This window comes from Lepisosteus oculatus, unplaced genomic scaffold (assembly GCF_040954835.1).
Source record: "Lepisosteus oculatus isolate fLepOcu1 unplaced genomic scaffold, fLepOcu1.hap2 HAP2_SCAFFOLD_106, whole genome shotgun sequence".
Taxonomy (NCBI): domain Eukaryota; kingdom Metazoa; phylum Chordata; class Actinopteri; order Semionotiformes; family Lepisosteidae; genus Lepisosteus; species Lepisosteus oculatus.
In genome coordinates, this window is record NW_027167657.1 from 135552 (window position 1) to 162892 (window position 27341).

Consider the following 27341-nt stretch of genomic DNA (forward strand, 5'->3'; position numbering starts at 1 on the left):
TGAAAGTCGGAAAATGTCAAAAAGAAAAAGATGGTGGCTTTTTCATATCTGTTCTTTTATTTTTAGTTCGTTGGCTCATCTGTCCATTGTCCTCCTGCCTGGCTCTTGACCTGTGACTGTTTGAACGCACACAGTAGACTTTCATGCAGGGGATTTGTCCTGAGCCTCTGTGAAGGACCCACCCACCCCCATAAATAACTGCTCTAGAAACACATGAATGCAAAACTAAACCACAGCTTAAAGAGGAGCTTGTCATGACCGCCAGGCAGTTAAGACCAACTCTTAAGCAATCTAAACAGCACCAGCAGAGGGTGATTATTAACAAACGCCGCCGCACGAGTTAACCCACCTGCACACACTCCACCGTGGGGTACGCAGTGCTATTTTTACCATCTTTACTTGCTTCCCGCTGGTATTGAGTCTACTCCTTGAGAGCTCTACCTGGCGTTTTTTCCATTACCTCGTTTATTCTGGATATTGGACTCCCCTTCTGCCTTTTCGACTTTGGACCTCGCCTCTCACCTCGGACTGTTTGCCACCAGTGTTCTCCCTGGATTACGACTTACCTTACGCCTCTTGACCACGAAACAAAGCAAAGCAGAGCAAAACAAAATGAACAAACGAAAAGCCTCACGTCCCGCACTTGCGTGTAACGCCGTTACGTGCCCAAGCGGTATTGTACTTCATCTTAGCACTGCACCCCGGGGCGTACGGTATATGGGAACGAGCACACGCCACAAATCGTCTCGAATCACTCCCTACAGCTGTAAGGCACCTTGAAGCGTGCACCCCCAACATTTTTCTTTGCGCATCTGTGAAAGGTAAACTCTTGAGCAAACTCTGAACCAGCTCTAAGGAAACTAATCCGATTAGACGTTACTTTGACTCATCCTTTAAGGGAACCTTGTTAATTGGAGAAATCAATGATTTCGAATGAATTCTGTATGCGTTAAAAGACAGCTATACACAGAAAACATGCAGGACACTTCTCATGATGTTTCCCGAGCCGAAACACAGTGCGTTTTTCCAAGCCCTCTGACAAAGCCCGCCCACTGAAAACTGCAGCAGATCGTGTAAAGACGTTCAACTTTGTAACTACTGCACGCACAGGAAGCAGAATAAATTCCTCTTTTCAAACTGTCAAAGGTTTGCTTTGCGAACACTGCAGGACATCGCACAATCTCTTTTGAATGGGGACAAACGATTTCTTATGGGGCACAGTAAGTACAGACGTTTAAAAAGCTCCACTCATGCCGACGATGCAGCATGAAGAAGCGCAACCTAACGTTTGCATTCCTAGCAAATTCCTTTTATTTTTTGATAAATAAAGACAGTCTTGTTTAACAAACAACACACACAACATTTTACATTGTCAATTCAATTCAAATCAATGTATTTCTATATAGCGCCTTTCACAACAAGGTTACGTGCTGTCTCTTTGAGGCAGATGTTTAAATCCTCTGAGTTAAGTGCTGAAGTTATAGTAGTCCTATCAGTATTGTTGCCTCCGATCAACAGATCCTCATTTTTCTCAGAGTTGAGTAACAAAAAGTTTTCACACATCCAAGTATTTCCTTCCTTAATGCATTTAACTAAACTGATAATAGAAGAGTTGTCGTTTGGTGTAAACAAAATGTTTATTTGAGTGTCATCAGCATATGAATGAAAGTTCATATTATTTTTTCATATTATCCTACCTAGCAGCAGCATGTAGAGAGAGAGAGCAATATTGGTCCCAGCACTGATCTTCTGGTACCCCAAATTGAACTGGTGACATTGATGAAGCACTACAATTATTAGATATTTGAACATAATGAAAACGATGAGTAAAATGTGAAGTAAACCACTGAAGGACGGTTCCAGATAAGCCAACCTCAAACTCAAGCCTGTGTAACAAAACAGAGAGGTCAACCGTGTCAAAGGCAGCTCTAAGATCTAGAAGCAAAGCACAAGCACTGTTGCATTCCCTGCATCAGTAGCTAAGAGAATATCATTTACGACTCTTGTTAATGCAGTTTCAGAAACCAGACTAAAATTTCTCAAGTATATTATTTGAATCCAGATATGATTGACGTTGGGCAACAACTATTCTCCCAAGACTTTTAGATTGAAATGGGACCTTTGAGACAGGCCTGTAGTTGTTAAGAACTTGTTGATCCAAATTTGACTTCTTAAGAGCGGTCTAACAACCGCTACCTTAAATTGATCAGGTACAACGCCTGACGCAAGCGATGCATTCATCATACTAATTATAGGTCCTGCCAGTCCTTCGAGGGAATCTTTGACTAGCTGAGTGGGGATGGGATCTAGCGAACAGGTGGTTGACTTTGTCTTACGTCTGTGTTTATGAGTCCACCATAAGAAGAAATCTGAACAGGAGTGGTGATCATGCGAGGTCACCATGGAGGAAACCACTGCTCTCCCCCCCAAAAAAACCACCACTGCCCCTCTCAAGTTTGCTAAAGACCACATGGATGTTCCACAGCAACTCCTGGAACAATGTTCTGTGGACAGTGACAAAAGTTGAACATGTTGGTAAATGTGCACAACGTTATGTTTGGAGATAACAAAACACTGCATACCAACTCCAAAACCTCATCCCACCTGGGAAGCATAGCGGAGGCTGTACGGCTTGCAATCATCGAGGGACCGATGAATTCCAAGATGTATCAGGAAATTCTACAGCAGAATGTCAGGGTGTCTGCCTGTGATCTAAAACTCGAAAGACGCTGGGTCATGCAGCATGACAAAAACAAAGGAGTACATCAACAACAGAGTGGCTGAAACAATAGAAATTCCGTATTTTGGGATGGCCGAGTAAGAGTCCTGACCCCAATCCCATTGAAGTGCTGTGGCGTGATCTGAAGCAGGCCGTTCAGTGCAAGACATCTCCCAACTGTATGTGAGAGAAAAGCAGAGACGCTCACTGAGTAAGGTGGGGTTGCAGCTTTGCAAATCAAAAGGACATTTGTACGCTCAAAAAGGGACAGTAGCACCCCAGATGGGACTCGAACCCACAATCCCTGGCTTAGGAGGCCAGTGCCTTATCCATTAGGCCACTGGGGCACACTGGGTTGGGTCGATCACGCTGATGAAGAGCCAGTTTTTTTTTTCCTTTGCTTTTTCAAAGGGATCCCCAAAATTAGGAAAGTTAGGCAGCAGAAGGTTTACTGTGACCTGAGAAGGACCGGCATCCAATCACGGTGGTACACACACACACGCTCTCACTCATCTGAGCTACACGGCTACCAAGATGATCTCAGGTGCGCCGAGCTGGTACGGAACATATTGAACTGATCGACGGCGAATTGTCTCTCAGACAGGCTTTTCACCTCTGAGCTCCCTGACTGACAGTAATCAGCTAGGTAGTGAAACAGTCAGCTGCTTCTAAGCCTTAAACAGCTGCATCTCGGCGCTTCCACAGAGAGATGATTTGAAAGCCAAACATCGCCCATTGGGAACACCTTACTATCACTAGTTTAAGAGACTCTTAAGGTCTTGCAGAGGTGCCTGTCTAATAGCATGCGCTTTGCAAGCTATAGGTGTTTAGGCTGAGGCAGAATGCCTGTTAACAAAATGTTTTTCTAAAGGGGCCTCGCACTCTTTTCCAAGCAATGGTCACCATCCCCACCGAGTGTCACAATGTAGTCATGTCCTAGGACATCACCTGTTAGTCTCCATTTGTCTGCCACCAACACTTTAGGTTAAGGGGTCACAACCGCACCCCAAAGACCAGAGGAGCCGTTGGCGTTCTGGCGGCGCAGATTGGGCTGAAGGTGGGGCGCTTGAATCTCGCTGTTGGAGGCCGTCTGAAACTGACCCAAGCCTTTCCCTTGAATTAAATGTAAATAAGAAATGAACCCCAGATGCTCATGGAATCAATCACGTGTTTCCTTTGAGCCGTTTCAGAGACTGCTCCAGAGTTTACCTTGCACAGATGCGCAAAGATTAATGATGGGGGTGCACGCTTCCAGGCGTCTTACAACTGTAGGGACTGATTAGAGACAATTCGTAGCTTGTGCTCATTTCCCTCTGTAACGCTTACGGCCGACAGGCACTGTGTAAGAGCCGGCGTACAAGAGCGGGTGACGTCACCGCCCTTCCCTGTGATAGCAGGACCACAGCTACTGGGCTGTGGAGAGGTCTCTCTTTAGCTCACGGGGCTAGGTCGCTGCAGAGAGACGCGGAAGTCCCGGGTTTGAGCCTCCAGTCGGGATGGGGCCGACCAGATGCGGCAAGGGCGCCCGCCTGAGCCCCCGTTGCGTTACATCTCTATTCCCCGTGTTGCAGTGGTAAGATGACGTAAATTCCTGCTTCGACACGTAACGGGATTATAATCAAGTGCAGGAGCTGAGGGCTTTAGTTTTGTTTCGTTTTCCATGGCGTTCGTAAGCGCGCAAATCAAAGGCAATTCCTGCGTCTAACACGAATGTAAATGCTTTTGAAAGTGCAGTGTGGTGCAGCTTGTAAAATCCTTGTCCACATTTTTGGTTTGTTGATGTTTTTTCTGTCTGCCAAAGTTGCATTTTGACATCCGGACTGGGGGACTTTATCATTTGAACGTGAAGCCAGCCTTAAACCCTCTGAGGCGTGTCTGTCTGCCGGCACGAATCTTGTGAAAGGTATTTTTTTTAACGGAGAGCAACTTTAAAAAGGTTTCCGCAGCCACCTCGCAGTCCGTGTTAGATTATAGGAGGAATGCGGCGGTGGTGGGCTCGCTTTTGTTGTGGTCGAGTGGTTAAGGCGATGGGCTCGAAATGCGTTGGGGCTTCCCCGCGGAGGTTCGAAACCTGCCGACTCCGGCGTCTGCCGCACGTCGCCTTGTGCCTGCGCGGCAGAAGTGAAGTGCCGCTTCTCCTTTCCTGGTACTATAACAACGCGAAATCACTTGGACCCGCCGCCATGGGAAGCAATTCTTCAGATAACCACACATTTTGCGTTCGCACCTCTGGTGCTCTACTTATGCCTTTGAAAACCTAATGAATAAAGCTGAAAGAACCGACACGATATGTAGGTGCTGGTAAAGCACGCAGTAAAGAACTGTTAACAGCAAGGGTTTCAGTGGGTTAACTGAGGAGAAGGCGTGATCGCTAATTGTTGACTTTTTATTTGGTGTTAGAAACACTCTTACTGTGCATGATGTGCAACAAATGTAGCCACAGAAATTGCATCACGCTTTCATGTATGCTATTGCAGACACCAACGTTGCCTAGATAGAAAACCGAAAAAGCCGTGGGTTTGCTTGCTGGTCTGAAGGATCTCTCTTCGAATCTCTATCATTTGTCAATGGAAGTAAAAGGCGCTGCAATCTCATACGTTCAGAATCAAACCCGCAGCTGTTGTTCGACTTTTTTTTCTTGACTAATTACAACTGAGTGTCGCATGAGCAGTTACATAAACTTGTCTGGTATATTTGAACACAAATGCCGTTCTTCAATTAAAACTAACAGTACATTGTCAGGGACATTCAGTTCTATACAAACGAGACAGACGAGAATATTTCTACCGTTCATGTGGACTACGTGTTGACTTACTGATCGGAATAATTGAAAAGTTCGGGCTCATAGCCGATGCAGTGCGTGCTAATTAGAACAACAGCAACGCTGAGCTCTCAGCACCGTACTGAGCCCAGGTGTTTTTCTGAAGCTGGCAGGTGCAGTTCATTTACATGAAGGAAATCTCTTACTGGGTACGATTACAATGCAGAAAGTAGCACAGACTGCTTAGGGAGTAGCCCGATGCGTTTAAAAATGACCCGAGCCAGGCAGGAGTCGAACCTGCAATCTCCTGATCCGTAGTCAGACGCGTTATCCATTGCGCCACTGGCCCTGGTGTGACACTACAGGACTGTAACCCAGTGAGATCAGCACTGCAACTAGTAAACTCGGATGGCAGGATTCAGAGTCCGGAGTGTGGACTGATGGCGCATGGAGGGTCCATATACTGTGGATCCCTCAGTGATCTTCCGCGTATTCAAACCGCCAGCGTGTGACTCCCCTGTCACCTGTCCTCTCTCCTCTGTGCAGCCGAGCCCGATTCACGGTAAAGTGAAAAAAAATATTCCCTCAACGTGAGATTTACTCTGGAGTGAGGATAGATGTTACCTTTTTATCATTGAACAGGATGTACAGTGCCTTGCGAAAGTATTCGGCCCCCTTGAACTTTTCAACCTTTTGCCACATTTCAGGCTTCAAACATAAAGATATAAATTTTTTATTTTATGTGAAGAATCACCAACAAGTGGGACACAATTGTGAAGTGGAACGAAATCTATTGGATTTTTGAAACTTTTTTAACTAATAAAAAAATGAAAAGTGGGGCGTGCAAAATTATTCGGCCCCTTTACTTTCAGTGCAGCAAACTCACTCCAGAAGTTCAGCGAGGATCTCTGAATGATCCAATGTTGTCCTAAATGACTGATGGTGATAAATAGAATCCACCTGTGTGTAATCAAGTCTCTGTATAAATGCACCTGCTCTGTGATAGTCTCAAGGTTCTGTTGAAAGCGCAGAGAGCATCATGAAGACCAAGGAACACACCAGGCAGGTCCGTAATACTGTTGTGGAGAAGTTTAAAGCCGGATTTGGATACAAAAAGATTTCCCAAGCTTCAAACATCCCAAGGAGCACTGTGCAAGCGATCATCTTGAAATGGAAGGAGTATCAGACCACTGCAAATCTACCAAGACCTGGCCGTCCCTCTAAACTTTCAGCTCAGACAAGGAGAAGACTGATCAGAGATGCAGCCAAGAGGCCCATGATCACTCTGGATGAACTGCAGAGAACTACAGCTGAGGTGGGAGAGTCTGTCCATAGGACAACAATCAGTCTTACACTGCACAAATCTGGCCTTTATGGAAGAGTGGCAAGAAGAAAGCCATTTCTCAAAGATATCCATAAAAAGTCTCGTCTAAAGTTTGCCACAAGCCACCTGGGAGACACCCCAAACATGTGGAAGAAATACAATCGGCGAGAGCAATTTTTGACAGTCTCGTCAGAGACTGAGCAAGGTGTTTAAAGACAGATTTGGTCACGGTGATATCATGGTAGAAAGAAACGAGCTTGTTACGTCTCAACAGAAACGCTCTTTAGCTCTTTCAGCTTTATGCAGAGAACGGCGTCTGTCGAGATTACTTTTGTGTCAGCGCGAAACTCCGTGTGCTGTCAGTTTGATTTCATATTGCTCGAAGCGGCGCCTGGCTTTTGTCTGTCAAACGTTAGGTTGCGCTTCTTCATGCTGCATCGTCGGCATGAGTAGAGCATTTTAAACGTCTGTACTTACTGCGCCCCATAAGAAATCGTTTGTCCCCATTCAAAAGAGATTGTGCGATGTCCTGCAGCGTTCGCAAAGCAAACCTTTGACAGTTTGAAAAGAGGAATTTATTCTGCTTCCTGTGCGTGCAGTAGTTACAAAGTTGAACGTCTTTACACGATCTGCTGCAGTTTTCAGTGGGTGGGCTTTGTCAAATGGCTTGGAAAAACGCACTGTGTTTCGGCTCGGGAAACATCATGAGCAGTGTCCTGCGTGTTTTCTGTGTATAGCTGTCTTTTAACGCATACAGAATTCATTCGAAATCATTGATTTCTCCAATTAACAAGGGTCCCTTCTTGAACCTGCCAGAAGCATTCTTTCAATGTAACAGATTTACTCCGGGGAAGGGCAGCATGACATTGAGAGTAGCTCAAGCTTTCGGCACCTTTATCTGACTGCATGTATGCAGACACTGCTCAGAATCCCCTGTAAGATTCTCCTTCAATTCCGTTTTGCAGTGCTTTAGCTCTTTCAAAAGGCTTCGCTTTGCTAGTCACAATCCAAGGCTCATGACAGCATTTGAAAACATTCGCAACTGCGTTGGCCGGGAATCGAACCTGGGTTAACTGCTTTGAAGGCAGCTATGCGCAACACTGGCTCGCTCCAGAATAAATCTCACGTCGAGGGCATATTTTTTTCCATTTTACCGTGAGTCGGGCTCAGCTGCACAGAGGAGAGAGCAGAGCAATGAGGTCACGGGGACAGGGGAGTCACACGCTAGCGGTTTGAATACGCGGAAGATCACTGAGGGATCCACAGTATATGGACCCTCCGTGCGCCATCAGTCCGCACTCCGGACTCTGAATCCTGCCATCCGAGTTAAGATCTCGGCGGAACCTGAGGCGCAGTTCCTTCTTAAAACGTAATCTGGTGAGCATTTCTATAATCGTACTTGTATAGATGCAGCCTTTAATGTGTTGCTAGGTTAAAATTGATGACTTCTTGTATTTCAGTAGGCAACTGCCCTCTTGATTTCGGATTTAATTTCTTTATTACAGGGGCGCTTTTATGAAGACAGAGTCATGTTCAGGTACTTTGCTTGATGGAGGAAGCTCATTTCGGACTCTGTGATCTGCTCACCTGGAAAGGTCTGCTATACTACTACAAGAGAGAAGTAGAGTCTGGAAGAAGGGACAATTTTATGATGCTTTGGAAGATAATGTTTTTTTTTTCTTATACTGAAAATGAAAGGTAGTTGTTTCTATATGGACTCAGTCTTTGGAATTTGTATATATATATATTTCAGTGATCCCTCAGCCATTCCTTCTGTATTGTAATTCAATTTCTCTTTTAAAATTCCTTCCCCACTTCTAGGACCTGCAGTTGCTGAACTCCACAATGGCTTCTATTGGAAAGTCTGTGACTGAGACCAAGTAAGTGTTCACTTTTTTATGAAACCATTATTTATTTAGGAGCAATGAGCAATTCTTATATAAATGCAATAAAATCATTATGCTCAAACTATGAGAGAGAAAATTAAGGATAATTTAAGAAATCAGTCTTAGCTTGTTTCTATACACAGATGGTATTATTTATTTTCAAAGGAAACCCGCGCGGATTCCCCTGGTGTGCAAGATGTACCTGAATACTCTTGATCAGCTTCCTGCTCACTTGAAGAGGGCGTGTATGAAGCACGCCACGGCAGAAAAGATCAGGATGGCCTCTCAACAGGCGAGGGAGGACATGATGAATCACCTGAAGAACGGGGTCATCGTGGATTACCACAGAATAGAGATCGTGTCTGGTGAGGCAAACAGGATAGTGGTTGTAAGACTGCTAGAGTCCTTGGGCCTTTTTGTACATGGGAAGCCTGAAGACACATTGGCAAGGTGAGATATTTTTAATCTGTAAGGCTTCTGTAGTTTCTTTTTGAAATCATTGTTACAACATATTATGTAAAAGCATGTTGAAAAGAATCTACCTGCATTCCAGCGGCCCTGAGCAAGAGGCCGCTGTCCAGGAGGAAGAGATGCCAGAGGCTGCTCTAGAAACTGAAACAGAAGCGGATAAGGAAGGGGAAGATGTGAGCTCTGAAGAACTCTATCAGCAGTAAGACTTTTTATTTTTCAGATGTATCTATTTTTTACTAAAATTCTAATTTGTCTTATAGGTATAAAATGTTTAAACCGGTGTTTTATATCCTTACAGGCCCTGAGTAGTTAAAAAGTATCAGCAGGCCGGAAGAGAGTGGCCCAAGCTGGACTCTATAGAAAGCACTCCCTGGATGCTCCTCTCCTGATTGGATTCAAACAGTACCTTACCAAGGATCTGGGAGTGGCAAATTATTCTCAGGAGGTATTTATTTTTTAAAGGCATTTAAAATTAAGCAATGGTATCTTCATTGTAAATGTTTTTATTTCTTAGCTTAAAATTCACCCATGTGAAATGATGTCAGCCATAAACATCATGACTCTATATTTCCTACCTGAATCTATTCTACTTAAATTATTACATTATACACAATTTGAGTTCATTTTAAAAAGTAAAAGTTAATGAAAGGAATGCATTTTCATAAGAAAGATAATACCGATATGCATGTGATAATCTTCCTTATATCATGTAGTGCATCATTTGGACACTTTGTGGGCTTCAAATACAAAGAAAATCATGTTCTATGGTACAAGATAAATACAAAACTTAAGCTTCTTTATAAAGCATAAGCAATCATTTATTACATCGCTTCTTGAATTAAATCTTTTGACAAGAGGTAAGACTTCTATTTTACATTTAAACCCATGTTTAGCTGCGTTTTTTAGATTTAACTGAACCAATTTCGGTGTGTGATAATGTCCTTGAATTCTGACAACATCACACTAAATTACATGATATAAAACAGCTAATGTTTCTAGAGATAAAGTTTCTGAGATGCTTCTAATTACTTTTTATTACCAGGGACAGTTTAATTCACCTTGTACAGTACTGTAAGACCAAGATGCTTTTTTTAAAAGTTATTTAACATTTTATAGAACTTTGTCTACTATGGCAACATGATGTGCTTGGTGAATCTTGGAAAAATACTGCTTGGCCACTTATCTTAAGATAAAGATAGGATAAAGGTTTATCTTTTGCACCTACCTGACCCCCAGGGAAGGCCAATGCTTTCTAAGTTGATGGTTCCCTACAGTAGACTGTACCTTATCTTCAAAGGTAATGTATATTGACCCAAATCAGTTTTGGAATCCAATCTACTGCCGAGATGGAGCACATCCTTTTTTCAGGATTTTAGCATCATACGTTTGGTATATTTAGTCCCTAATGCTGAAAGAAATGATCATAGAACATGACATCTAACCTTACCTGTGGTGTCTTTAATCCCTATTGCTCAATGCATGGTGTACGTACTGCATACATGTGTCTTGAGAATGAGGAATGGGCCCCTGAGACAGTCATTTGCCTGTTTCACAAATGATCGTATTTTACTAGAGATTCTGTTTGGGATATAGATGTGCATTCGGACAGCAATCCCTTTCAAGAAATGATACGTTCTGGATGAGGTCAAAGGTGCTGGAACACTGTATTTAGGATGTGTTTGCAGAGACTATGTGTCTCCTGCTTCAACGCAGTGATAAATAGATGTGCTCCTGTAATTCATTGGTACATGCCCAGGGCAGTAAGCAGTCTGAGGATTTATTTCCAGACGGCATAGAGCAGTGAAGCAGTGAAGTAGTGCAACACACTGGATCATTATATTATTAGAATCTATTCTACTTAAATTATTACATTATACACAACTTGAGTTCATTTTAAAAAGTAAAAGATAATGAAAGGAATGCATTTTCATAAGAAAGATAATACCGATATGCATGTGATAATCTTCTTTATATCATGTAGTGCGTCATTTGGACACTTTGTGGGCTTGAAATACAAAGAAAATCATGTTCTATGGTACAAGATAAATACAAAACTTTAGCTTTTATTTTAATTAGATTTGTTTATAAAGCATAAGCAATCATTTATTACATTAATATATGTGAAAATAACATTTTAGCATCATACGTTTAGTATATTTAGTCCCTAATGCCGAAAGAAATGATCATTTGTTTAACATGCACGGGTCTGTCTCAAAGGATGCAGTGCTCCTGAAGGGTCTCAAACCCTACATTTCGGATGCCTAGCTGTATCCCTCTCATGTGGCACCTCAGAATGACTTCTAACCTAACCTGTGGCGTATTCAGTCCCTATTGCTCAATGCATGGTGTACGTACTGCATACATGTGTCTTGAGAATGAGGAATGGGCCCCTGAGACAGTCATTTGCCTGTTTCACAAATGATCATATTTTACTAGAGATTCTGTTTGGGATTCAGATGTGCATTCGGACAGCAATCCCTTTCAAGAAATGATACGTTCTGGATGAGGTCAAAGGTGCTGGAACACTGTATTTAGGATGTGTTTGCAGAGACTGTGTGTCTCCTGCTTCAACGCAGTGATAAATAGATGTGCTCCTGTAATTCATTGGTACATGCCCAGGGCAGTAAGCAGTCTGAGGATTTATTTCCAGACGGCATAGAGCAGTGAAGCATTGAAGTAGTGCAACACACTGAATCATTATATTATTAGAATCTATTCTACTTAAATTATTACATTATACACAACTTGAGTTCATTTTAAAAAGTAAAAGATAATGAAAGGAATGCATTTTCATAAGAAAGATAATACCGATATGCTTGTGATAATCTTCTTTATATCATGTAGTGCGTCATTTGGACACTTTGTGGGCTTGAAATACAAAGAAAATCATGTTCTATGGTACAAGATAAATACAAAACTTTAGCTTTTATTTTAATTAGATTTGTTTATAAAGCATAAGCAATCATTTATTACATTAATATATGTGAAAATAACATTTTAGCATCATATTATTACATACAGGTCTCTAGCTTCAACACAGTGATATATATATATGCTCAGTGATTAATTGGTACATGCCCAGGTCAATAATCAGAATGAGGATTTATTTCCAGACGGGCTACAGGTAGTGTTGTGAAATACTTCAACACCCTGGATCGCAGATTTAGACCCCCTGCACTCTTACTCCTTAAAAACCAAAGAAATGAAGATATGTAGCAATCACATTGTAACAGGGGTGACAGTGACTTAATGCTTATACTAGTGGACTTCTGGTACCTTTAGGGTACGGTGTTCCCTGAAGGGCTCTCAAACCCCGCATTTCAGATGCCTAGCTGTATCGCTGATGTGTTGCACCTAAGAATCACTTTTAAACCTTACCTCTGGTATCTTTAATCCCTATTGCTCAACGCATGGTGAAAGTATTGCATAAATGTGTCTGAAAATGAGCAATGGGCACCTGAGAGACTCATTTGCCTGTTTCACAAATGATCATATTTGACTAGAGATTCTGTTTGGGATTCAGTTGTGCATTCTGACAGCAATCCCTTTCAAAAAACGATATATTCTGGATGAGGTCAAAGGTGCAGGAACACTGTATTTAGGATGTGTTTGCACTTATTCTGTGTCTCTAGCTTCAACACAATGATATATATATATATGCTCACTGATTTTTTGGTACATGCCCAGGGCAATAATCATTATGAGGATTTATTTCCAGATGTGCTAGGGGTAGTGTTGTGAAATACTTCAACACACTGGATCACAGGTTTAAACCCCCTGCACTCTTACTCCTTAAAAACCAACAAATGCAGATATGTAGCAATCATATTGTAGCAGACACTCATTTGCCTGTTTCACAAATGATCATATTCTACTAGAGATTCTGTTTGGGATACGGATGTGCATTCTGACAGCAATCTCTTTCAAAAAATGATTTTACCTTATCGGGGCTTTGGCCTGCTTGCCTCTTTGGACAATATCTCCATCTTGTGGTCGTTGTTGGTAATGTCTAGACAATATCTCCATCTTGTGGTCGTTCTTGGTAATGTCTTCTTATGCCCTTTTTTATTTCAATTCTCTATTAGTTGATTCTAGAATCTCTACAATAGAGTTGAAAACATCAGTTTTAAAGCAGACAATATGACATTATTTATAGTCCAATTAGAAATGTATTACCCTGATAGATATCCCAACACCCGGAATGTATTGATACCATATCCCCAGGAATGCTCCTCAGGCCTAACAAGCACACTTTTGGTCTTAGGAAGCATCAGACACAGAAACGGTAACAACATCCTTCTTTCTGTTCACTCAGTCTCTGGTGCCGTGGGTCAGTGAAAGTGCGATGCGCGGATCCAGCGATCTCATCCTGTCACTCAGATGGCACAATCAGTAATTGGTGGCACTTGATATGGTCCCTCCCAGCAGGATTGCAACATCTGGCAGGGTATCTCTTCTTCACCTACACCCACTCGCCAGGTATCCGGTCGTGTCTCCCCTCTGCTGGAGGTCCCCAAGCGTCCGGCACCTGTTCACGAGCCCTGTGCAACGCTTCAGTTAACAAACCTACAACACTTTAATAGAGAGTTATCTACCCACGGTGTCCCTTCAGTTGATATTTCCTTAGTTGGTCTTTCAGACTGTGGGTGATTGGGGCAATGTGACTTCCAACTTACCCCTAGTGAGGCAATTACAGCCTGGCACACCTTCCCAGTGTAGTCTGCCCCTAGATCAGTATCCAAGGGGCAGGGCAGTCCGTACCATGGGATCATCTTTGTCATACACTTGGGTATGTGCCAGCCCACATCACATCATCATACAACCCCACATTCTTTACACATTTGTTCTAACCACTATTAAACATCTATTAAAGGCCTCAACCTGAATTCTCCCCTTTCCCCAATAGAGGTTTCACAGGGGTCTCAGACTCCTGCTCTCCCAGTGCCGCTCGTCTGGCATCTGCATCTGCATGGTTGTTACCTTGAGTTACTGGAATTCTTTATTTATTGTGTTATTGACACCTTACTCAAGCTGCTTCTGTCGGGAGCTGTAAAACTACAAATCAGTTCAGAGACAAGCCTAGTATTCTTAACTGGAGTCCCTGCCGTTGTGAGAGAATCCTATTTCTCCATAGCCATCCAGAATTGTGGCCTACATGCAACAAATACATACATTATATACATATACAGTAACCCTTTGTCCACACTTACATACAAAGGAATGGTTGATCCATCTGAGGAAACCCCAGTCTCAGCACCTGTAAGAGAGCTTGTTTCAAATTATTACAGGCGGCTTTTGTTGCGGGAACCAAGGCAATCTTGTCCTTGTACTGCACTCCCCCCTTAAGCAGATCTGTTAAGAGTTGTGCTCACCCTGTAAAAACATTGCACCCAGGCCCTGTTAAAATTTCACAATGCTAGACACAAAAGGGCCTTATCATAACTGCTTCTATTAGACACTCTAAAGCTGAAGCAACTCAGACTTGTGGGTTTCCTCGTCAGGGGAAGCACTCAGAATACTATCAACATACTGAGTGATCACAGTCAGTTGAAGCCACGTGATACCCTGTTCTGGATAGTCATTCTTTGTAATGCATAATATTCCAACCCAATAGATCTGGGATAAAACCACCCATTAAAATCTGGTACTCGGCAAGTAAAACTTGCTGCCCCAATACTCCTGTGGCCTCCTGCCGTCTCCCCATATACATTACTCTATAGCACACTGTTGAACAGAGGAGTGAAACAAGCATGACAGTAGTGCTCCAGTATCCCCTAACAGAGAAACCAACACTCCATTAACAGTACATTTTTATCCACTGGACTGGGACAGACTTAGGGAGGGTACAAGGGATTTACAGGATCTAATCGTTAGGTAAACAGATCTTCTCACAAGACGTTATTCTCCCCAGTCTCGATTCTAAACCTACAGCGTTTCAGCATGTCTGAGACATTCGAATAAACCCAAATTGTTTCCACTATTGCAACTAATTGTATAAAAATACAAACACTGTTTATCTAACTACTTTTACGTCCACCTGTACTGTACTTATACTTTCAGACGCTCTTATATTTTCCAATCTCCTTAAGTTGATTTTCGTCAAGTCTCTTTAGTTACGTCTCTAGCCAGTCCCGCTGGCTAAACACACTCACACCGTCATTTAGCTGCAAAAAGCCATTCGCGGATGCGGAAGAATTTATTTCCAAGGCAGCGGGTACAAGCGATTTGGCGTTTTAAAACCACCAGGAACAGCAAAGAGGCGCGCTTCTTTCCTTGCGCCGGAACACAAGGACTGGAGGCGGACAACCTAGTCGGCAGGATTCGAACTTGCGCGGGGAGACCCCAATGGATTTCTAATCCATCGCTTTAATCACTCGGCCACGACTACAGCAAGCCCCACCGCCGCTGCGTTCTTGCTACAATCTTACCTGGATCGCGAGGCGCCGGCGGAAGCCTATTTCAAAGTCATTCTCCGTTTCAAAAAAACATTTCCAAAATACAAGCCTTGCAGACAGACACGCCTCAGAGGACTTAAGGGTGGCTTCATGTCGGAATGATAAAGTCTCCCCGTCCGGACATGAAAATGCCACTTTGTTACACACAAAAAAAGAATCAACAACAGAGAAATGCCCACAAGCATTTGAAAAGCCGCACCACGTCGCACTTGAAATAGCTCTTACATTAGTGGTAGACGCAGGAATCGCCTTTTTATTTACGCTCTTACCAACGCGATGGAAAGCAAAACAAAGCAAAGCAGAGCAAAACAAAACGAACAAACGAAAACCCTCACGTCCCACACTTGCATATAAGGCCGTTACGTGCCCAAGCGGTATTGTATGTCATCCTAGCACTGCAGCCCGGGGCGTACGGTATATGGGAACGAGCACACGCCACGAATCGTCTCGAATCACTCCCTACAGTTGTAAGGCGCCTTGAAGCGTGCAACCCCAACATTCTTCCTTGCGCATCTGTGAAATCGAAATTAAATCTCACGTTGGGGGCATATTTTTTTCCACTTTATCATGAGTCGGGCTCGGCTGCACAGAGGTGAGAGCAGAGCAATGAGGTCACGGGGACAGGGGAGTTACACGCTGGCGGTTTGAATACGCGGAAGATCACTGAGGGATCCACAGTATATGGACCCTCTGTGCTCCATCAGTCCACACTCCGGACTCTGAATCCTGCCATCCGAGTTAAGATCTCGGCGGAACCTGAGGCGCAGTTCCTTATTAAAACGTAATCTGGTGAGCATTTCTAGAATCGTACTTGTATAGATGCAGCCTTTAATGTGTTGCTAGGTTAAAATTGATGACTTCTTGAACTTCAGTAGGCAACTGCCCTCTTGATTTTGGATTTAATTTCTTTATTACAGGGGCGCATCTATGAAGACAGAGTCATGTTCAGGTACTTTGCTTGATGGAGGAAGCTCATTTCGGACTCTGTTATCTGCTCACCTGGAAAGGTCTGCTGTACTACTACAAGAGAGAAGTAGAGTCTGGAAGAAGGGACAATTTTATGATGCTTTGGAAGGTAATGTTTTTTTTTCTTTGAAATCGAAATGAATCAGAATATCAGTGCAAAAGACAAACTCTTGGTTTGGTTTAAAGAGATATGGTTTTAAAACAGACAACATGTAGAAAACAGGTGTTTCTCACTTTTGGAAAAGAATGGACCGGGGGTAATATTTTACTAGTTGCAGTGCTGAGCTCACTGGGTTACAGTCCTGCAGTGTCACACCAGGGCCAGTGGCGCAATGGATAACGCGTCTGACTACGGATTAGGAGATTGTAAATTCGACTCCTGCCTGGCTCGGGTCGTTTTTAAACGCATCAGGCTACTCCCTTAGTAGCCTGTGCTACTTACTGCATTGTAATCGTACCCAGTAAGAGATTTCCTTCATGTAAATGAACTGCACCTGACAGCTTTAGAAAAACACCTGGGCTCAGTACGGTGCTGAGAGCTCAGCGTTGCTGTTGTTCTAATTAGAACGCACTGCATCGGATATGAACCCGAACTTTTCAATTATTCCGATCAGTAAGTCAACACGTAGTCCACATGAAGGTAGGAATATTCTCTTGTCTGTCTCTTGTTTGTATAGAACTGAATGTCCCTGACAATGTACTGTTAGTTTTAATTGAAGAACGGCATTTGTGTTCAAATATACCAGACAAGTTTACGTAACTGCTCATGCGACACTCAGTTGTAATTAGTCAAGAAATAAAGTCGAACAACAGCTGCGGGTTTGATTCTGAACGTATGAGATTGCAGCGCCTTTTACTTCCATTGACAAATGATAGAGATTCGAAGAGAGATCCTTCAGACCAGCAAGCAAACCCACGGCTATTTCGGTTTTCTATCTAGGCAACGTTGGTGTCTGCAATAGCATACATGAAAGCGTGATGCAATTTCTGTGGCTACATTTGTTGCACGTCATGCACAGTAAGAGTGTTTCTAACACCAAATAAAAAGTCAACAATTAGCGATCACGCCTTCTCCTCAGTTAACCCACTGAAACCCTTGCTGTTAACAGTTCTTTACTGCGTGCTTTACGAGCACCTACATATCGTGTCGGTTCTTTCAGCTTGATTCATTAGGTTTTCAAAGGCATAAGTAGAGCACCAGAGGTGCGAACGCAAAATGTGTGGTCATCTGAAGAATTGATTTCCATGGCAGCGGGTCCAAGCGATTTCGCGTTGTTATAGTACCAGGAAAGGAGAAGCGGCACTTCGCCTCTGCCGTGCAGGCACAAGGCGACGTGCGGTAGACGCCGGAGTCGGCAGGTTTCGAACCTGCGCGGGGAAGCCCCAACGCATTTCGAGCCCATCGCCTTAACCACTCGAGCACGACAAATGCGAACTCGCCGCCGCCGTATTCCTCCTATAATCAAACACGGACTGCGAGGTGGCTGCGGAAACCTTTTTAAAGTTGCTCTCCGTTAAAAAAAATACCTTTCACAAGAGACAGACACGCCGGCAGACAGACACGCCTCAGAGGGTTTAAGGCTGGCTTCACGTTCAAATGATAAAGTCCCCCAGTCCGGATGTCAAAACGCAACTTTGGCAGACAGAAAAAAACATCAACAAACCAAAAATGTGGACAAGGATTTTACAAGCTGCACCACACTGCACTTTCAAAAGCATTTACATTCGTGTTAGACGCAGGAATTGCCTTTGATTTGCGCGCTTACGAACGCCATGGAAAACGAAACAAAACTAAAGCCCTCAGCTTCTGCACTTGATTATAATGCCGTTACGTGTCGAAGCAGGAATTTACGTCATCCTACCACTGCAACACGGGGAATAGAGGGAAATGAGCACAAGCTACGAATTGTCTCTAATCAGTCCCTACAGTTGTAAGACGCCTGGAAGCGTGCACCCCCATCATTAATCTTTGCGCATCTGTGCAAGGTAAACTCTGGAGCAGTCTCTGAAACGGCTCAAAGGAAACACGTGATTGATTCCATGTGCATCTGGGGTTCATTTCTTATTTACATTTAATTCAAGGGAAAGGCTTGGGTCAGTTTCAGACGGCCTCCAACAGCGAGATTCAAGCGCCCCACCTTCAGCCCAATCTGCGCCGCCAGAACGCCAACGGCTCCTCTGGTCTCCGGGGTGCGGTTGTGACCCCGTAACCTAAAGTGTTGGTGGCAGACAAATGGAGACTAACAGGTGATGTCCTAGGACATGACTACATTGTGACACTCGGTGGGGATGGTGACCATTGCTTGGAAAAGAGTGCGAGGCCCCTTCAGAAAAACATTTTGTTAACAGGCATTCTGCCTCAGCCTAAACACCTATAGCTTGCAAAGCGCATGCTATTAGACAGGCACCTCTGCAAGACCTTAAGAGTCTCTTAAACTAGTGATAGTAAGGTGTTCCCAATGGGCGATGTTTGGCTTTCAAATCATCTCTCTGTGGAAGCGCCGAGATGCAGCTGTTTAAGGCTTAGAAGCAGCTGACTGTTTCACTACCTAGCTGATTACTGTCAGTCAGGGAGCTCAGAGGTGAAAAGCCTGTCTGAGAGACAATTCGCCGTCAATCAGTTCAATATGTTCCGTACCAGCTCGGCGCACCTGAGATCATCTTGGTAGCCGTGTAGCTCAGATGAGTGAGAGCGTGTGTGTGTGTACCACCGTGATTGGATGCCGGTCCTTCTCAGGTCACAGTAAACCTTCTGCTGCCTAACTTTCCTAATTTTGGGGATCCCTTTGAAAAAGCAAAGGAAAAAAAAACTGGCTCTTCATCAGCGTGATTGACCCAACCCAGTGTGCCCCAGTGGCCTAATGGATAAGGCACTGGCCTCCTAAGCCAGGGATTGTGGGTTCGAGTCGCATCTGGGGTGCTCCTGTCCCATTTTGAGCGTACAAATGTCCTTTTGATTTGCAAAGCTGCAACCCCACCTTACTCAGTGAGCGTCTCTGCTTTTCTCTCACATACAGTTGGGAGAAAAACTTTTGTAAACAGCCCTTCGGAATGATGTGGATTTCTGCATGAATGGCTCCTAACATGTGATCTTATCTTTATCTAAGTCATAATAATTAATAAAGAGAGTCTGATTTAACAAACAACACACGCCCAACATTTGACATTGCTGTTTCTTTATTGACCAAATGGTTTAAACAATCAAGGTCATTGATGGAAAAAGTATGTGAACCCTTATATTAAGGAGCTAGTGGAACCTCCTTTATGACAAAAACCTCAACCCCCACTTTCTGTAGTGGCTGGTCAGACCTGAGCAGCGGTTAGGAGGTATTTTGGCCTATTCCTCTATGAAAAACTGTTTCAGTTCATGTATATTTTTGGGATGTCTTGCACTGAACGGCCTGCTTCAGATCACGGCACAGCACTTCAATGTTCTCCTGTTCAGATTTCTTCTTATGGTGGACTCATAAACACAGACATAAGACAAAGTCAACCACCTGTTCGCTAGATCCCATCCCCACTCAGCTAGTCAAAGATTCCCTCGAAGGACTGGCAGGACCTATAATTAGTATGATGAATGCATCGCTTGCGTCAGGCGTTGTACCTGATCAATTTAAGGTAGCGGTTGTTAGACCGCTCCTTAAGAAGTCAAATTTGGATCCACAAGTTCTTAACAACTACAGGCCTGTCTCAAAGGTCCCATTTCAATCTAAAAGTCTTGGGAGAATAGTTGTTGCCCAACGTCAATCGTATCTGGATTCAAATAATATACTTGAGAAATTTCAGTCTGGTTTCTGAAACTGCATTAACAAGAGTCGTAAATGATATTCTCTTAGCTACTGATGCGGGGAATGCAACAGTGCTTGTGCTTCTAGATCTTAGAGCTGCCTTTGACACAGTTGACCTCTCTGTTTTGTTACACAGGCTTGAGTTTGAGGTTGGCTTATCTGGAACCGTCCTTCAGTGGTTTACTTCACATTTAACTCATCGTTTTCATTATGTTCAAATATCTAATAATTGTACTGCTTCATCAATGTCACCAGTTCAATTTGGGGTACCAGAAGATCAGTGCTGGGACCAATATTGCTCTCTCTCTCTACATGCTGCTGCTAGGTAGGATAATATGAAAAAATAATATGAACTTTCATTCATATGCTGATGACACTCAAATAAACATTTTGTTTACACCAAATGACAACTCTTCTATTATCAGTTTAGTTAAATGCATTAAGGAAGGAAATACTTGGATGTGTGAAAACTTTTTGTTACTCAACTCTGAGAAAAATGAGGATCTGTTGATCGGAGGCAACAATACTGATAGGACTACTATAACTTCAGCACTTAACTCAGAGGATTTAAACATTTGCCTCAAAGAGACAGCACGTAACCTAGGCGGCATATTAGACACAAGGCTCTTAACAACTTGCATTGTTAAGTGCCTTGGGACAACCTTGTTGTGAAAGGCGCTATATAGAAATACATTGATTTGAATTGAATTGACAATGTAAAATGTTGTGTGTTGTTTGTTAAACAAGACTGTCTTTATTTATCAAAAAATAAAAGGAATTTGCTAGGAATGCAAACGTTAGGTTGCGCTTCTTCATGCTGCATCGTCGGCATGAGTGGAGCTTTTTAAACGTCTGTACTTACTGTGCCCCATAAGAAATCGTTTGTCCCCGTTCAAAAGAGATTGTGCGATGTCCTGCAGTGTTCGCAAAGCAAACCTTTGACAGTTTGAAAAGAGGAATTTATTCTGCTTCCTGTGCGTCCAGTAGTTACAAAGTTGAACGTCTTTACACGATTTGCTGCAGTTTTCAGTGGGCGGACTTTGTCAGATGGCTTGGAAAAACGCACTGTGTTTCAGCTCAGGAAACATCATGAGAAGTGTCCTGCATGTTTTCTGTGTATAGCTGTCTTTTAACGCATACAGAATTCATTCAAAACATTGATTTCTCCAATTAACAAGGGCCCGTTAAAGGATGAGTCAAAGTAATGTCTAATCGGATTAGTTTCCTTAGAGCTGGTTCAGAGTTTGCTCAAGAGTTTACCTTTCACAGATGCGCAAAGAAGAATGTTGGGGGTGCACGCTTCAAGGTGCCTTACAGCTGTAGGGAGTGATTCGAGACGATTCGTGGCGTGTGCTCGTTCCCATATACCGTACGCCCCGGGGTGCAGTGCTAGGATGACGTACAATACCGCTTGGGCACGTAACGGCGTTATATGCAAGTGCGGGACGTGAGGGTTTTCGTTTGTTCATTTTGTTTTGCTCTGCTTTGCTTTGTTTCGTGGTCAAGAGGCGTAAGGTAAGTCGTAATCCAGGGAAAACACTGGTGGCAAACAGTCCGAGGTGAGAGGCGAGGTCCAAAGTCGAAAAGGCAGAAGGGGAGTCCAATATCCAGAATAAACGAGGTAATGTTAAAAACGCCAGGTAGAGCTCTCAAGGAGTAGACTCAATACCAGCGGGAAGCAGGTAAAGATGGTAAAAATAGCACTGCGTACCGCACGGTGGAGTGTGTGCAGGTGGGTTAACTCGTGCGGCGGCGTTTGTTAATAATCACCAGCTGCTGGTGCTGTTTAGATTGCTTAAGAGTTGGTCTTAACTGCCTGGCGGTCATGACAAGCTCCTCTTTAAGCTGTGGTTTAGTTTTGCATTCATGTGTTTCTAGAGCAGTTATTTATGGGGGTGGGTGGGTCTTTCACAGAGGCTCAGGACAAATCCCCCGCCTGAAAGTCTAATGTGTGCGTTCAGACAGTCACAGGTCAAGAGCCAGGCAGGAGGACAATGGACAGAAGAGCCAACGAACTAAAAATAAAAGAACAAATATGAAAAAGCCACCATCTTTTTCTTTTTGACATTTTCCGACTTTCATGCAAGCCAGGACAAAGTTGCTCATAGCTACTTGTGGATTCAAATACTCTATCGAGTGCTTTGATGAGTTTTTGCAATTTGATTGTCGTCCTGTCAGCCTGTTTCTGTTTTTTTTTCAATCTAGGGATGGAACGTATGAGGGAAATGATGGAGCAATCAATAACCGCTCAAGGAAAAATGGCAGAAAGAAATGGTCCGTCACTAAGGACATTTGTGAAGCAGAGGAGTGACATCACCACAAAGGCGACACATTCTGCTGATGGTTTTGGTGAATAATGATTGAGGCGCGTTAAGAGAAAGGCAGCTGTGTCAGCATGCGTAGGCTGCAAAGGATCAAGCAAAGGTTTACTCCATGCTGAAAAGAGAAGAAAAGAAGCACAACGTTTCGACTGTGGAGCCTTCTGCGCCATCTTCTTTAGCGATGGTGATGATGTTTACATTGGAAAAACTGAGACGTGCGTCCCTGGGTGGGCTTGAACCACCAACCTTTCGGTTAACAGCCGAACGCGCTAACCGATTGCGCCACAGAGACCGACAGCTGCTTGTGCTCCCTACATTTGCAGGTTTATGGTCAAAGAAAACAATCGCTTGCGCTTCTTGCAGCCAGCAATATTTTTTCACTGACAACCAAGAAATGGATTTCATCTTTCACAAGCTGTATGGATTTCTTCAAAAACAAGTTATTCCAGAAAGGAAATGAATTCTTGCATTAAACTGAACCAAGCTGTACATGTTTGTCTGAAATGAGACATTTGGCACAACAAGACACGGAGAGAGGCACCGCTGGTATTCAGACCCAGGATCGCCTGCTTACTAGGCAGGCACTTTAAGCCACTAGGGAACAGCACCAGCGGAGCACCGTGCTTTTACAGACACTTGGACACATCTGCGTTCGGTGTGCACTTAACCTGCTCTCTGAGCCCGTTGCCTCCGTCCCATTTAATAGCAGAACTGACGCCAAGAGAAATGATGAGAAATGGCATTTATCGGGCACTTTTCATATCCAAGGAGCTCAATGCCCTTGACACCTCCCATTCTTTGGCGACACCATTTTTTCTTTTATTTAATTTCTATACTTATTGATAGAATAAAAACGATATGTCATGTACTGTAAGGGAAATGTCTCTTTTCATGGGGAAAGCTAGCACCAGCAAATGTTGTGTTTAGAAGAAGTGATTTAACATGACACGTGACCTAATTTACCGGAGCAAAAGCTCACCCAGCAAGCCCTGCTTTACTTCTACAGGAGAGAAGTACTGTAGAGTCTGCAAGATGCTCAGCTGGGTAGCTACGTCAGCATGCCTCGGCTGCAAAGGAACAAGTAATAGGTTTATTGCATGCTGAAAAGAGAAGAACGGAAACACAGCGTTTCGACTGTGAGGTCTTCTCACACCTGAAGAAGCCTCACACCTGTAAAAGGCTCCATGGTTTTCTTTCTTCTCTTTTCAACATGGAATACACCTATTGTCTGCAAGATGTGACAATTTCATGGTGTTTTGGAAGAAAACCTTTTTTCTTTGAATTCAAAATCAATCGGAATTTCAGCACGACACATCAACACTTTTTCTGTTTTAAGGAGATGATATTTTAAACCTGATAAAAATAGTAGGAAACACAAGTTTCTTGCTGTGAAAATTTAGATGGGGAAGTGTACTACTAGTAGCAGTGTAGAGCTCTCTGTGGTGGAGTGCAAGCGTATGTTCTATGGGCCAGTGGCGTAATGGATAACGCGTCTGACTTCGGATCAGAAGATTGTAGGTTCGAGTCCTGCCTGGCTCGTGAGGCTTTTAAACCTCTCAGGTTCCTCGGTAACAGGTTGTTGTCATGTATATGAACTATAGAAAAGCATTTGCCACAACCCGTAAATTAGCACGCAAGTGCGGGCTAGTTAACACAGAACTGTATGGAGATCATCTCCAGCTCCGAGCTCAATTGCAATGAAAAAACATGCAGAACAGAACTGGAGAGCAGCTGAATTTGTGCTCGGTAGGGTGGGGAGGACTCAGCATTGCTATTGTTCTAATTGGCATGAACTGCAGGGGATCTGAATCAGAATATGTCAGTTAGTTCGATCATTGCGTCAATATGTAGGCCACGTTAATACAGAATTATTACTTTGTCTGTCTCGTCTTTGTATATAGCTGAATGTCCCTGACAATTTCATGTTAGTTTTTAAGAACAGCATTGGTGCTAATATATACATATATAGCATATAAGGAACACGTAAAAGTTTAGTCCATGCTGAAAAGATAAGAAAACCGCCACAACGTTTCATCTTGGAATAAATCTTTACTTGTTGTTTTGCAGCCTACCCATTCTGACCTAACTCCTCCCTTGAAATTCCCTAACAGATAAGGGTACGTAACGGCTCATGCGATGCTCAGTTGCAATTTGTCCCAAAACAAACAAGAACAGCAGCTGAGGGTTTGAGTTTGAACATGCACTGTATTAAAGCAGCTTTTATTTCCATTGATAAATGCTAGATATTCCTACAGATATTCTCCAGGTGAGTAAGCGATTCCTGTTCCTGTTTCTATTTCTGTTTCATATATATATACAGTATATATACAGTATTGTACTATTATTATATAATTCGTTACACTGTGGCTGTGTTGTGTGTGTTAAGCTGCTGTTGCACTGCAATTTCCCTCATGGGATCAATAAAGTATCTATCTATAAGAAGACATTACCAACAACGACCACAAGATGGAGATATTGTCTAGACATTACCAACAACGACCACAAGATGGAGATATTGTCCAAAGAGGCAAGAAGGGCAAAGCCGCGATAAGGTAAAATCATTTTTTGTAAGAGATTGCTGTCAGAATGCACATCCGTATCCCAAACAGAATCTCTAGTAAAATATGATCATTTGTGAAACAGGCAAATGAGTGTCTGCTACAATATGATTGCTACAGATGCAGCCATTCAAAATGCGCGGGCGATACCGCATTATTTTCCGGTACGCTGCACGCAGTCTACCGCGAGTTACCGGTAAATACCGCGAGTTACCGGTAAATACCGCTAGCAAAATAATAGTATCCGGAATTTCCGCAAGGTGGAGCTAATAAAGCTCAACTTCTCATGTTTGAGCTGTAGCCATCAAAGTCTTTAATGAAGATATTACTAATAGTATTAATAATAAATGACCTTGGACAAGCTGTAAACTCAAAGTTTTGCCCTGGTCCACATTATTTTTTTCATTGACCGTCTTTGTAAAAGTAACACCACAGCATTTCGCAATCAAGCATTTTTTTCCAATCATGCAAAGTACAGCAATTTTTGAGAATCGATTCACCATGCCTTTCACATGCTCATAAAAGAGATTGATTTAGGAACATAAACATATTACCGTATGCAAACTGTACTGTATACAGTTTGTATATGTATATGTATATGTATATTTAATGTCTTAACTGTGCCCGTTTAAGTATTGAATATTTATATGGAATTTTACCACTGAAGGGAAATCTTAGTGCCTGAGCATAAAAAGAATAGGAGCATACTGCAACGCGTGTGAAGGCCATAAACGATATTAATTTTGGAACATAAATATACAGTATATGGCTGGTCTTGGTACTTTAAAGAAAACATACACGAAACATGGTTTCATTATGACCAGAATCGGTCTTGAGATATTTTTGACTTGATTTACAGTATTTGAGAGGTATGTCTTGACACCGATACTACGTAAATACTCCTCACGTATATGTTTCTAGGTTTATATTATGCATTTCATACGGTCAAATTGCTTTTGAGCAACTGATAAGAAGCGCGAAACGGTATGCCCAGGGCGTTTTAGTTTTCGTTTTGTTTTAATGCAGTGCAGTGGATTGATTAGAGATATCAAGTACATACAAGTAATTTTTTAAATGTTGTAGTTCGTCTTGTAAAAATGTTACGAGTACATCATCTGTCAACAATTACACAGGTTCTGTTTCCATATTGCGGTTTTTGGTTACGTAATATTATTTTCTAATTTCACGTTGTGAATATATGATTTGGGCAAACAGAGCCGCAAAGAAGTACATTATGGGTTGTTGTTTTTTTTTGCAGTTTTATCTAAAATAAGCGATGCTTAAACCTTTGTCTGATTCTTGTGAAACTATCCACACGACAGTTACCTAGGAGTTGACTTCAGTGATGTCACTGATGGGATGTTTCTAAAAATCCATCCTCTGTAAAACATCTTCTCTAGTTGTTCTGCATATGTATTCGCTAATGAAGCTGTGTGTTCTGAGCCTGGTTCTCTACATTTCTGTATGAACCAGCTTAGAGGGCTAAAGACAGCTTGTGTTTAAATTGAGTGTAAGGTAATTTATGCTTCTAAAGTCATGGTCAGCATTTATTATTGTACTGTGCTGTAAACTTCTTCTGTGCCTAATTACATTATTTTATAGTCGATAATGTTTCTGTAGTGCTTTTTCAGCCCTCAGCATGTGACTGCGCTGGTGGTGCTGTGGGTTAGGTTCCTGACTCCTATGTCACGTGGTCTGTGGTTGAGTCTCCTGGAACTATGACTTTAATTTTTAACAAACATTTCTTTGAAAAAATGAAACATTTCCCTTGGTCAGAGATTAAATAAAACCTCACTCGCATCAAAACAAATTTATATTTCTAAATATCACAACATGATCGAATTTACGTCTTTTTAATAACAATGAATAGTCACCTATGCGTTACAAAATAAACATTTCTATTGATTTGAATCGCGTTTTGATTTAAATTGTAAACGCGTGTTTAAATATATGTGTTTAAAGGCGATATACTGTATAAAAGCGCTGATTCTTATGGAATGTGTTCGGCCGGGGATTCAAAAAAATATTTTTTTTAATCGCGTATCTAAGGAAAATTGCAGTATAACTTTGTTCATGCACATCATTATACAGT

At 42.7% G+C, this 27341-nt stretch overlaps 5 non-coding genes across 5 annotated transcripts; 2 read left to right on the top strand and 3 right to left on the bottom strand.

The window, feature by feature from the left end:
* Positions 1-2993: 2993 nt before the first annotated feature.
* trnar-ccu (transfer RNA arginine (anticodon CCU)) lies at positions 2994-3066 on the bottom strand. Its single transcript has one exon. It is a non-coding gene; the product is annotated as a tRNA-Arg (tRNA).
* A 2690-nt stretch (positions 3067-5756) lies between these two features.
* Positions 5757-5829, bottom strand: trnar-acg (transfer RNA arginine (anticodon ACG)). Its single transcript has one exon. It is a non-coding gene; the product is annotated as a tRNA-Arg (tRNA).
* Positions 5830-19429: 13600 nt separating this feature from the next.
* trnar-ccu (transfer RNA arginine (anticodon CCU)) lies at positions 19430-19502 on the top strand. Its single transcript has one exon. It is a non-coding gene; the product is annotated as a tRNA-Arg (tRNA).
* A 3407-nt stretch (positions 19503-22909) lies between these two features.
* On the bottom strand, positions 22910-22983 carry trnan-guu (transfer RNA asparagine (anticodon GUU)). Its single transcript has one exon. It is a non-coding gene; the product is annotated as a tRNA-Asn (tRNA).
* A 1174-nt stretch (positions 22984-24157) lies between these two features.
* On the top strand, positions 24158-24230 carry trnar-ucg (transfer RNA arginine (anticodon UCG)). Its single transcript has one exon. It is a non-coding gene; the product is annotated as a tRNA-Arg (tRNA).
* Positions 24231-27341: the final 3111 nt, after the last annotated feature.